Source organism: Cricetulus griseus, chromosome 6 (assembly GCF_003668045.3).
Source record: "Cricetulus griseus strain 17A/GY chromosome 6, alternate assembly CriGri-PICRH-1.0, whole genome shotgun sequence".
Lineage (NCBI taxonomy): Eukaryota > Metazoa > Chordata > Mammalia > Rodentia > Cricetidae > Cricetulus > Cricetulus griseus.
Genome location: NC_048599.1, coordinates 101240393 through 101253410, shown reverse-complemented (window position 1 = coordinate 101253410; position 13018 = coordinate 101240393). Strand labels below are relative to the sequence as shown.

General features: G+C 39.7%; 1 protein-coding gene across 2 annotated transcripts in view; it reads right to left on the bottom strand.

The window, feature by feature from the left end:
• Atf2 (activating transcription factor 2) overlaps positions 1–10972 on the bottom strand; it is an 86351-nt gene extending 75379 nt beyond the window's left edge. For both annotated transcript variants that reach the window (XM_027420160.2, XM_027420159.2), the window contains exon 1: positions 10807–10972. The gene's annotated coding sequence lies outside the window, so the exon portion shown is untranslated. The remainder of the gene's footprint in view (positions 1–10806) is intronic.
• Positions 10973–13018: the final 2046 nt, after the last annotated feature.

Here is a 13018-nt window from a genome sequence, read left to right as displayed (position 1 = left end):
ATTGTATGTAAGCAAGATTGGGGCAAATTTACAAAGTCACAACCTTAAAGGCTCTGTATTAATGATGTCACATAAAAGCTTCCCAAAGGATGCTTGGTTTCTAAGTCTTCAACTTGCCCCTTTCCCTGAGTCCCCTATACTCCTCACTTACCCCAAATCTTATTTGGACATACTGCCCTGGCTTTGCAGTTTAAAATATGGATAATTTTAAATAAGACTGCCCTATGCCTCCATTAATAAATGTATAAATCTTCTTTTCCTATACTGTATTTCTTCTAAGCATGGTTTTATCAATTCTATCTTGTCCTGTGTTCAATAATGTTATGAATTCTCCATATGCTCTGTAGTTAACAAGAACAATTTTCATTTAGTGACTACTTCTTCCTCTTTTGAAATAGAATCTGAAAAATACACTGTGAAAGAAAAAGTGAAAAGAAAAAGGAAAAATTCAACCACTAAACTTAGCTTGATTTCAAAACCAGTGATACTATTAAATATGCTATTAGATACTTATTAAGAGTGCCGACCATATCTAAATCAGCCAGAAATTATATTTTTCAGTGACTTTAATTAAACATACAAAAATATTTTAAGGAGTCAATTTGTAATAGATAGAATGGTCCCTCAAAACGTCCATGCTCCATGGGCTGGAGAGATGGCTCTCGACAGTTAAAAGTACTGGCTACTCCTCAGAAAGACCCAGCTTCAATTCCCAATACCTATATGGCAGCTCACAACTGTCTAACTCCAGCTTCAGGGGATTTCAACACTCTCACACAGACAAGCATGCAGGTAAAACACACATAAAATTAAAAAAAAAAAGCAGACAAGTTTTCATAATCAAAAATATATATTTAAAAAGGTCTATGCTCCAATTCCTGGAACCTGTGAGTGGTTATAGTAAAAGAAAAGGGAACTCTACAGGTACTCAGAGATTACAGATACCAAAAACCAGAATATCCTGTTGTCTATCCAGGTGTGCTCAACCTAGAGACCTTTTTCCATCTTGAGTAAGAGATTTAACCAAAAAAGGAAGTCAGATGGGCTAGAAATAGAGGACCTGGATCTGTCACTGCCAGAGATGGCCACATGAAAGCATTTCAGCCTCACCAAGCCAGCGAAGAGCAGTCCTGGGCAATGGGAAGCAAGGGAAGAGGGATGGCCATTCTACAACTGCAAAGTCAACAACTTGAGTGACCTTGCAGTGTGGATTCTTCCCCAGAGACTCCAAACTGCACATAACACTTTCAACACACTGGTTCTGGCTTTAGGATCCCAAGCATACAACGATATTTCGTCACTTGTAAAACATTTCTCTCTCCTTCCCCCTATCCGCACCCCCCCCCCCGGAGTAAATGCAATGGTGATAACTCATCTGCAAATGAGGAAAAGCTGATCACTGGGTTCCAGGTCACACATGGATAGAAGCAAGATGCTCTTATAGATTATGATTATGTACTATTGCCCTATAAAAGCTAGATTTTGAATGTTTCATCATGCAGAAATGAGGTGACTGAGATTTTTAACCTGTTTTAAAACGCTACATAATCTATACATATATTGAAACATCACAGAGAACTTTATTATTAAATAGACTTTTCATGTTCTTATGATTTAAAGTGGGGGATCCCAGAGGGCCTAGAAAAGTCAATCCAGATTTCCTGACCTACAAAAATAATTTTGTACTGTCTTAAGATGTCAAGTGTATGGTAATTTATAAGTCAGTAATGGAAAACCTTTATAGTGAGCAAAAGTGCCAGGAGGATGCATTTGTGCTCTGTCACAAGGTCATTCAAGGACAGTAGAACCCTATATATAGGCAGGGAGTTTTCTGTGGCACAATCCCTTGTAACCTCAAAGTACCACAAAATACAAGATGATCTTAGAACTACCCTGGCAATAGCAATATGTTAATAACAAACCTAAATCCATGAATCTGAAAACCTAAAGCCATAACCTAAAAACAGTTTATTACCCATTCAATGTTAAAATCTCTCTGAGTTCCTTTATATACTGTGATTTCACTACAAACCTTCACATGTACTTGATGGATACCAAAAAGAATTAAAGAAAAATAAGGTGTAATACAGACTAGGGCAAGATCTTAAACAGTGTTAAGTTTATGTAAGTTATACTGCATTTTACTTTGACTTTAAATGCACATTTTCCTAATACTTAAAAATCACACTTCATACTAATACTAAGCACTTAATACTACATCATACTTAATACTAAATCATACTTTATTTTTATGGCTGGAAACTGAAAACTACACATTTAATTCCAAAATCTTCTGTGAGAGTTAAACTGATCTTTAGTCTGTGGATTTGATATCACCTTGTGTATACTGGCTAGGGAATGTTTAGTTCATCAATGAAAGAAATGAATCTCCTCAAAAGTGAGAAATGTATTCCCAACCTCAATGAGGAAAGCAGTTTTAAATTTTTTCTCTACTCATAACATACTCCAGATGTTTTTCAGTCATATTATCAATAGTATAATATAACTTTGATCTCAATGTTGATGAAATGCATAAAGCATGCAGTGAAATGGGTGAGTTAATAGAAAAATCAGTCCAATATCACAAAAATAGTTTTTAATTTAAAAAAAGTAACACCGGACACAATGTCTTTAATCCTAACAATCAGGAGGCAGAGAAAGGAAGATCTCTGGAAAGGCAAAAACAGTCTGGCCTATATTGTGACTTCCAGGCTAGCCAGAGCTACATATATCAAAAGAAAAAAAAAAATCAAATAAATTACTTTTAGCTTTGTTTGCTTTTGTTTTTTGAGAGTTTCTCTGTACAGTCCTAGCTATCCTGGAACTTTCTCTGTAGACCAGGCTGATTTGGAAACTAGAGAACTATTTGCCTCTGCCTCCTGAATACTGGTGTTAAAGGCATACACCACCCACCTGGCAAGTTAGTTTACTTTTAAAGTTAAATTTTATTTCAAATTATTTCCAGACCACTGATGCCTGGGTAAATAAGCAAACCAATGTTTCCCAGAACTCATGGGCTAAAAGCAACAAATATGGAAAGTAGTAGACTAAGCTTTACTAATAACATGGTTTTAGACTTGGTAATGGAGTAAGTTATATGATATGTTTACAGTATTATTTTTGCTCACAACACATGAATAAAATATACTTATTGTGTTTCCCTCAATAAAATTTTAGTTTTTTAATATAAAATGTTTGGGGCTAGGCATGGTGGCATATCCCTTTAATCTCAGCACTTGGGAGGAAGAGGAAAGGATCTCTCTAGTGAGTTCTAGGCTCTTTTTTGGTTTTGGAGGTAAAAATCTCTTATGATCTAAGCTGGCTGGAACTTGCTATGTAGCCAAGAATAACCTTAAACTTTAGCTCTTCCTGCCTCTACTTTCCCACTACTAAGATTACATACCTGTGCTACATGTCTGGTATATGCAATGCCAGAGATCAAACCTATGCCTTTATGTATGAGAACTAAAAATTCACGCTTCAAAAATTACGATTTGGGAGCTGGGAAGATAGCTCAGTCAGTAAAGTATTTGCTGTGCAAGCAGGCAGACCTGAGTTCAAATCCCCAAAACTCATGTAAAAAGCCAGGAGTAGCAGCACTCATCTATGACCCTAGTACTAGAGGTAGAGACAGGTGGATCCTGGGTTCTCCTTAGACAATTATCTTATCGAAAAGAGTGAATTCCAAGTTCAGAGAGATACCTTGTGTCAAAAAATAAGGTAGAGAAAAGGTTGAGGAAAATATCCTGATATGTACCTATGCACACACCTGTGTACATACATAAACCACACACGTAAAAACACACCAAAGAGAAAAGAAAAGAAATTAGAATCACTCAAGAGCTAGAGAAATGGCTGTCAGCATAGTACTCAAAACATAAGCATGAGGACCTGAGTTTGATCCCCAGTACCCACATACAAGCTAAACCAAGGAGAGATGTGAGTTAGTAACCATGGTGCTGCTGCAGGGAGAGGAGTCAGGTGGATCTCTAGAGCTCATTGCCAGCTAGGCTTGCTGAATGCATGAGCTTCAGGTTTAGCGAGAGACTCCACTTCAGAACCAAATGTGGATAGCTAAATGGGTAAAGGTACTTGCTGTACAAGCATGACAACCTGAGTTTGAACCTTGGAATCCATGCAAAGGTGGACAGTGAGAACTGATTCCATAGAATTGTCCTCCGATCTCTACACCCATGTCATGGCATGCAAGCCCACAAACACATATCATGCACATGCACAAACACATAACAACAACAACAAATAAAAACTTTAGCCGATCAGTGGTGGCTCATGCCTTTAATCCCAGCACCAGGAAGCAGAGGCAGGCGGATCTCTGTGAGTTCAAGGCCAGCCTAGTCTGCAGAGTGAGTTCCAGGACAGCCAAGGACACACAGAGAAACCCTGTCTCACTTCCGCCCTCACCACCAAAAAAGAAAAACAAAACAATACAAAAAAACAAAAACAAAGAAATACTTTAAAAAAAATAAGGTAGAGACTAATCCAGGCAAACACTCAAAATTTTGCCAGGCCTTCACACTTGTGAATGCACAACAATACAGACATGCACACCCCCTAATGGATGTGCAGGCACACCCCCCCACACACACACACAAAACTTTAAAATATTACTTCATCAGTAGTAAGAACTCACTAATAATAACTTTTCAGTACAAAAAGGAAAATTACAGGTTACATATAATTCCTATTACAATAGCAGCAAATTCACGTCTTTCTTCTCCAAGTATGTTGAAATTCAAGAAATTGAAAGGACAATCCCCTGCCCAATATCCATATTTTACCATTAAAACATACCTGACAAATGACAAAAAGACACCAGCAACTTACAACATGATACCTGAGAACTGATGTTATAACTATGTTAGCTGAACTCTTGGTTAAAACTTCAAAAGAACAAATATTAGAACTGTCTTTGTTTGTTTTTGGTTTTCCAAAACAAGGTTTCTCTGTGTAGCTCTGGCTGTCCTGGAACTTACTATGTAGACTAAGCTGCCTTAGAACTCAGAGATCCACCTGCCTCTGCTTCCTGAGTGCTGGTATTAAAAGTGGGCACCATCACTGCCTGTCAAACTGTGGTATTTTAATTTCATCAGAAGATGATATGAAAGGTCTTACTAGAATGTTGATGGTAGGATTAGTGAAAACTATGACATCAATCTTTATAATCTCAAAATATGTATTGCTATACTACTACATTAAAAGAACTGATTTAGAGAAAAGGGTACATATGGAACAAAATGAAATTCTCTGAAATAGGTTTATGGAAATTCTAAGGTAGTAATTTCTACCACAAATTATAAATTCCTAGGGAAATCCAAATTTGTTGCCAAAGCTACCAAATATATGAATGTTATACTCTCTGCAGGTCATATCATAAGCATGCCTGAATGTAGTGGCTACTACACCTAAAGAGACTATAGGAGATGAGAATTTCTGGATGAACTTTGACAGTATCCGCCTTAACATGCACTGAGTACTTGGCAAGTCCCTGACACAGCTGTGAGCACTGACATACATACAAGGCTAAGAGTTTCAGTAAACTTTAAGAAACAAACAGGGATGTGGCAGAAAATATGAGATAGTCTATTTGTCCTCTAGTACATAGGTCACTGTTCAGTAACTATAAAATTATATGGTCAACTATATGATTTTGAAAGTACTAAATAACACAACTTCATTTCACTAACAACTCCCACATCAAGTAACCACATCATTATTTAATAATAACCACAAAGTTAGCAAAATGATAGCAAAGCTAGTACATTCACACTAAGATGCCAGTGTGAGCCTGCTTGCTTAACTCTTGTCTTGGCAACTCCAAAAATATTTATATTCTCTGATAAATAATTCCACTGAGTTTATTATTATCTTATGGAACCAACTCAAAGGAAAAAAAAAAAGGTATCAAATACTACAAAGTTTACACAACAGAAAAATACACTCATTAATTCAATGTTAAAATCAGGGAGAAAAAAAAAAGAAAAGCAGCAGAGCATAACCGCTAGGCATGGTAGCGCACACCTTCAGCACCCTGTAATCCCAGCACTTGGGAGGCTGATGCAGGAGGACTGCCATGGGTCTGAGGCCATCATGAGTTACAGGACCGGCTGAACTACAGTGTGACATCCTATCTCAAATAAATCAAAGCAACTGAAAACATTTTTTCCCCATTCAGGTATTTAATATCAAGAAATTTAGAGTGGTTTAAGTGACTTATTAACTGTACACAATCATCAAACATCACATAATCTACATAATGGAAAATGACAATGCTAGCAAAGATAAAACTAAATGAATTAAAGGTAGAAAACTGGAATGCAAAAGTTTAGAACCTACTAGAAAATATGAAAGCATTTTAGAGAACATACTTAAAAATCGAAATTGAAGGCTGCCCAGCCTTAAATTCCAGCACTTGGGAGGCAGAGGCAGGCAGATCTCGGAGTCTGAGGCCAAGTTGGTTTACATAGTAAGTTTCAGGACAACCAGGGCTACACAGAGAAACTGTCTCAAGAAAAAAAAAAAAAAAAGTAAATGATTAACCATATACTACTAAGATCAGTCAAGTCAGTCTATCCATTTGCCAAGTATAATTATTCTGTTTCTCTAAGAACCTTGTCAAGCATCTCACAGTAACAAGTCACTCACCACTCTATTTCAGTGTTTTTTTATTTCTTGGATATGAATGAGGGGGAAGTTGAGAATTACTGGCTCAGCTATGCACCTGAGTATATACACCTACATCCCTAAAATATATTCACAACCCTTTTTGCTCCTCCCCCAAAAGGAGCAGAAGGAGGAAGAGAAGAAATAGAATTAATTATTATTACTTAGGGAGAGTGAGATGGCTCTGCCAGCAAAGATTTGCTGTACAAACCTAATAACCCAAGTTTAACACCCATAATCCATGTAAGGTGGAAGGAAAGAACTGCCTCCATAAAGTGTTCTGACTGCCACACCCAAGTCGTGATATGTACACACCAACATAAACACATTATGCACATACCCAGCAATAATTAAAATGAAAATCTAAAATCCTTTACAATGACTTCCAAAAAGAACAAAGAAAGCATTGTTGAATATATCTTAAATTTAAAATATACCAGTTTAGGTTTGTCAATAAAAGTCAATGAGAAGACATATATATCACATACATATTTATAATTTTATATTTCATATTTAATATAAAAGACATAATTACAATTACCTCAGCCTTAAAGACTCATGACATTCCTCTATTTTTTGTGAAACGATACCTTATTTTAACTTTCAGAAACAGAACAAGGGAAGTGTTTTTCTAGGATTTTCCTCCCATAGACAAAAATAGTGATGATGATCACTTACTGCTTCAACACCAGAGTTACATATAGGACAAATGCGATGGCTCAGTGGGAAAACCCTTGCCATCAAGCCTGATGACCAGGGCTCCATCCTCAGAACACATGTGGTGGAAAGAACATTTACTCCTCAAAGTTGTCCATTGATCTCCACATGTCATCACCCACACAGACAGGAAGGCAGACACACACACTACATAAATGTAAAAATAAAAACAAATTACATATAGAGGGGTTGGGGATGTACAGCTCAATAAAAAAGAGCTTTCCTGGCAAGGATAGAAAAGCAAACAAAGGGCTGGAGAGATGGTTCAGCAGTCTAGAGTACCTGCTGTTCTTGCAAAGGAGATGGGACAGGTTCCCAGCACCCACATGACAGCTTACAACAATCTGTAACTCCAGTTTCAGGGATTCAGGATTTTAGATGTCCTCTAAGAGCACTGCACACAAATGATGCACATACATATATGCAAGCAAAACATAAAATAAAAATAAGTAAATATTAAAAAAAATACATAGACCTTTAATCCCAGCACCTGGGAGACACAGGCAGAGGATTTTTGTGAGTTTGAGGCTATCTGATCTGCAGAGTGAGTTCCTGGACAGCCAGGGCTACACAGAGAAACCCTGTCTCAAAAAACAAACAAACAAAAAAAAAACACAAACAACAATAACAAAACAGAACACATAGCATCTCAGGCCAATTTTTAGTCTGAAGAAATCGATGTGACTATGAGATAAACACAAAAATGTTAAACTGTTGACTATAAACAATGCTAGGTGGTTTTTCTAGGCCACAAGTTCATATAAGAAATAGTACAAGAACTATCTGTATTAGTTTTCAGAGGGGTCAGCTGAATTATCCAATTACATTGATTTCTAATCAAGGAAGGTTGCAGTAAAAATTTTTGGTTTGAATACAAAAGAGTTAATTACCTTTCTAAGGGCATTTCAATAAGAGTAACAAAAGAAAGTAATACCAGTTCAGACACGTATCATATAGGAAGAAAGACACCAAAGGCAAAAATGAATGGAAACAGCATGTATGGTAGAGCTGCTTACCAGACTGAGTAACATAATTGATTAGGGGAGTACAGATAAATAATTAGAACTCAAGTTTTCAAGATTTTTTAAAAGTAGAGATAAAACTAGATTTCTTGATTTAATGTTACTCAGGAGATATTTAATGGATGATGTAATTTCAAAACAATACAGCTTTAAAATTTTAAAACCCCAAAGCACCCTCCAATAATTTGTTAAAGAATAACCAGTTCTACCACTATCTTACTCTAACAGCACTCCTCCAAATAAATAACCAATGTAAGAATTTCTAGGTAACACATTTGATAATATAATGCTCCAAATACAAAATAAAGAACTTAGTAATGTTAAAGGGATTTCCAGGTAATCTACAGGAAGTTTTTAGTACCTTATATCAAAACTAAAATGCCCCTGAAAAGAACTGCCTGGTGTGGATTCTCACACCTCTAATCCCAGCATTTAGGAGGCAGAGGCAGGAGGATTTCTAAATTCTGGTTTACAAAGTGAGTTCTGGGGCAGTTAGGGTTAAACGCCTCTGACCCCCACCCCCCAAAGATACAAAGAATCAAGTTCTAAATGAGCACTGAAAGACAGCTTAGGAGGACAGCATACACACTGAATTTGAAAGATTTTTTTGAAAAATTATCTTTATGACCTAGAAGCTTAATTATAACTTGACTATTGATGGCCTTCAACATCCACGAATCTTTGCAGGCTATGGTGGTTCACACCTTGAATCCCAGCACTCTGGAGGCAGAGGTAGGTGGATCTCTGTGAATTTGAGGCCAGTGAGGCACAGTAAGTTCCAGGACAGCCAGCCAGGGCTACTACACAGAGAAACTCTGGCTTGAAAGGCCCAAAAAAAAAAAAAAAAAAAAAAAGAAAGAAAGAAAGAAAGAAAGAAAGAAAGAAAAGAAAAGAAAAAGTCCATGAACTTAGTTTGCTTTTACAGGATACATTTTTAGCATACTCCCATACTCTACAAAATATTCCTATACATTTGGAAAAAGTTCATTGCAGGGGATTCTTCAAGTAGGTTTAGCAAATCTAAATATAAGATTCCTACTGTGTCTCTATTTCAGGAAATTACCTAAATTTGTTTTAAAATAGTCTTTTATAGTCTTACCTTCCAATTTTGGTGCAATAGACCAAGGCCATTTGGCTCTGAAGGAGTATCCCTGAGACGGTTATTACTGACAATGGCAATTCCAGTGGTTAAGAATTTCTTCCAACAGGAAAAAGTGAACTCAGAGAACAGTCACCGTTTGGTCTGATTTCTAATATACCATTACATGCATGTGGTGTGAATGTATCTATAATTTGTAATCCCTAAGAAACTGGGACTTCCACAAGGTAATATAGGCATTAGGGAACAGGCCTAAGGGTTTATCATAAGCAATCTCTTTTACTCCATTATATTGACGGTAGTTTTACTCGGCCTCCTCAGTTTTAAGACTCCCCATTAAGAGGAGACAATTTTATATTACCTAGATGCATAAAAATAGTCCCAGTCCTCCGAGATCTGGTTCAATGAACAAGCACTACGGAGACACAGAGACAGGCATAGGCACAGGCACAGGCAGGCAGAGACACACACACACACACACACCAAAAAAACACAATTCTTTCTCCCTTGTCCCTAGTATATTGATTGATAAAAGGAACAGATATTTCCCTACAGAAGCTCTGTAAAACACCTGTACCCGTCGAGGTTAAAAAAAAAAAAAAATGGGGGGAAATAGCAGAATCAACCTGCATCCACACCTCAGCCCCGCCCCACCTGGGAAAAGTGGGGGGTGGCGGGAGTGCGGGTGGCAGAATGGACAGAAAAGGCCGAGAACTCCAGCTCCCAGGCTCTCCATACCATTGGCTCCATCACGTTCCACGGGAGCCAGGGACCCCGGCTAGATTTTTAGCCACGCTTTCCAATCCTCCTCCACCGCACCATCCATCCCAAACCCCGTCCGTGGTCCTCAACCGTTAGAGTCCTGGATGGAGAGCCCAGCGTGGACCCTCTTGCGGCGCGATCAAGGACTTGAGGCGGGGGTCTCCCCGTCAGCTGGGCGGATCCGAAGAGCGCCCGGGGACCTCTCAAGTGACCACACAAGGGGATGGTAAATCGGAGGGAGGGGTCTGAGAGGAGCCGTTATTCCTTTTCGCTGGGGCTTGGGAAAGCGCGCGAGGGAGGGGCCGACGCTGCAGCCGCGTTACCTAACGGTCCGGTGGGTCCGCCAGGCCAGAGGCGTTGGCGCGGACGGCCACAGCCGTCCGGAGGGTTGGGGTCCGCGGCAGGGGCGCCAAAGGGGTGGGAGGCGGGGGGTGGGGACTACAGGCTGAGACGTCGCCATGTTAGCGCCTTCTTCCTCTGAACCCCTACAGCCTCCGAGACTGCGGCCCTTTCACCACTACTCACCTTTCCAGGTCACTAATTCATGGTCCTTTCATCCACCCGGGAGCCCGGAGCCCAGCCGTGTTTACAAACTAGCCCCGGAGGAAAGGGCTGAATCGACTTTAAAGGCCACGGGCTCCCACAGGCTTCCGTCCTCTCTCGCGAGATCCGACTGACAAGCCTTCTCCCCGCCCCACTCCCGGCATCCCCGCCGCTTTCTTCTCGCGCCCCTCCCCTTCACGCACACGCTCCTTCCTGCTTTCTACCAAGGGAGCGCCTACGGGTCAGGTGACGCAGTCGTGCTTAAGGAAGAGGGCGGGCCTTCGGGAGGGCGGGGACGGGGAGGCGGGAACCAAAGAGCACTCGGACGCTAGTGATTGGACGAAGAGCACGAAAGGCGGGAAGCAGTTCCAAGGGGCGTGACCAAAAGCCAAGGACCGTTGTTTCGGTAACCAGGGAACTGCGGAAAGCTGTGATTGGCAACCAGAGGGAGGTGGGCGCGGGATCTCGGGCGCGCGCGCAGGTGATGGTGGAGGGAGAGGCTAGGGCGTGGGCGGTATCAGAGAAGGAAGGTGAGGTCTGGAGAGGCTAAAGGAACTCAGCCCGGAGCTCCGACGACTCCGATGTGTCGGTTTCCGGCCTCACTAGGGATGTGGGAACGCGAAGAGAGACGAGCTCCTGGACCACCCTCCGGCTACCCGGAAGCTGGAGCTGGGGAACTGCGCTTGGTTTGGGAGACTCGGGGGTTTGCTAGTCATCACCCCCGCCCCAGTGTGTGGTCAGAAGCAAACTATGTCAGCCCTGTCTAGGAGAGGCATTTTCTCAGAGAGGTCTTTGTTCAGAATTTACTAAGCTCGAAATGGAGCTGATTCTTCGCCCCCACCCCGCATCAAGCCCATTGTACATTATGAGTATGTTGAAAGGAAATACGTCTTCCACCATGTCACCATATTTTAAGACAATGGAGAAATATTTTTAGAAATTATGGTGTGTTCTCTTTCATTACATTTCCTTTACTTCGTTACAGGTAAAAATACTAATTTCAGCAGGATGGCTTCAGTATTTTGAAGCTTAAGAAATCGTTATTAACGTTTTAAAGAGGACTAAAAGATACCAATGAGAACACAGCATAGAAGTGGCACTTTTCCCACAATATTTTTCTTTAGATTTGTAAATTGAAGTGCCAAAGAAATGCCAGTTAATGTTTGGAAATAGCTTTTAAAGAACTGAGGGTAAGAACCTCCAGAGATGGTGCAGTGGTTAGGAGCTCTTGCAGCAAGAACTCAGGCTCGGATGCCCCTCATCCACATGGCTGCTCAAAAACACGGGGATCCAGCAACCTCTTCTGACCTAGGTGAACATGTGATGCACATGTGTTCAAGCTACCAAACACTCATACACATAAAGTATTAAGTCCTTAAACTGGAGACAAGAAAAAAGATTATTTGTCTAGTGTAACGAGGATGAAAGACTTTTACAACTCTAGAGCTGGTTCAGTCCACTTCTAAAATCAGAATAAGGTGCAAAAACAAACAAACAAACAAACAAACAAAAAAACTTATTCCTAATGAAGCTTTATTATTCTCTGTACAACCTGAAGATTCTGATGCTAATTTTAGGGATGTTGGTTGTCCAACAAATATGCATAGTTGAAAAATGATTTAAGGGGCTTGTGAAGTTTTGTATTAATTATTTTAAAAGCAAGCTTTTTTGGTGTCACAGTTTCCTATTTGTTAAATGTTTAATTCTAATCTAGATTTATGAGTACAACTTAAGTATTTATATAAAATACACTCAGTTTCTCCAGACCAAAGTGGAACTAAAATTTCTGTAAGCTTGTCAAGAATAGTGTTTGAGGGTTAATGAATCTGCAGTCTAATAATGATGCCTAGCATGCAAGTGAAATTGTAATGTCACTGGACCTTTTAATAGGTTCCTGGCCTGTATACACGTATGTGAGCCAACTCAATCTTCCTTTAAAACTAGTTTTAATTACTCAAGAAACCTGAAAGAAATCAGATTATTAACAGCATTGGTTAAGTTGAAGTGAAAGTACCATCCTGTAATATTAGTAACACTGCAGTAATGTTAGAGTATTTTAACACTAATTATATCTGCAGAATCTCAGCTCCTCAGATTACTGGTTAAAATGGAGGACTGCCAGCTCATAAATTGCTAGATCTAGCAATTTCGATGAAATGGTGCTCTTCTCCACCTGACAAAACATCTAATGTGA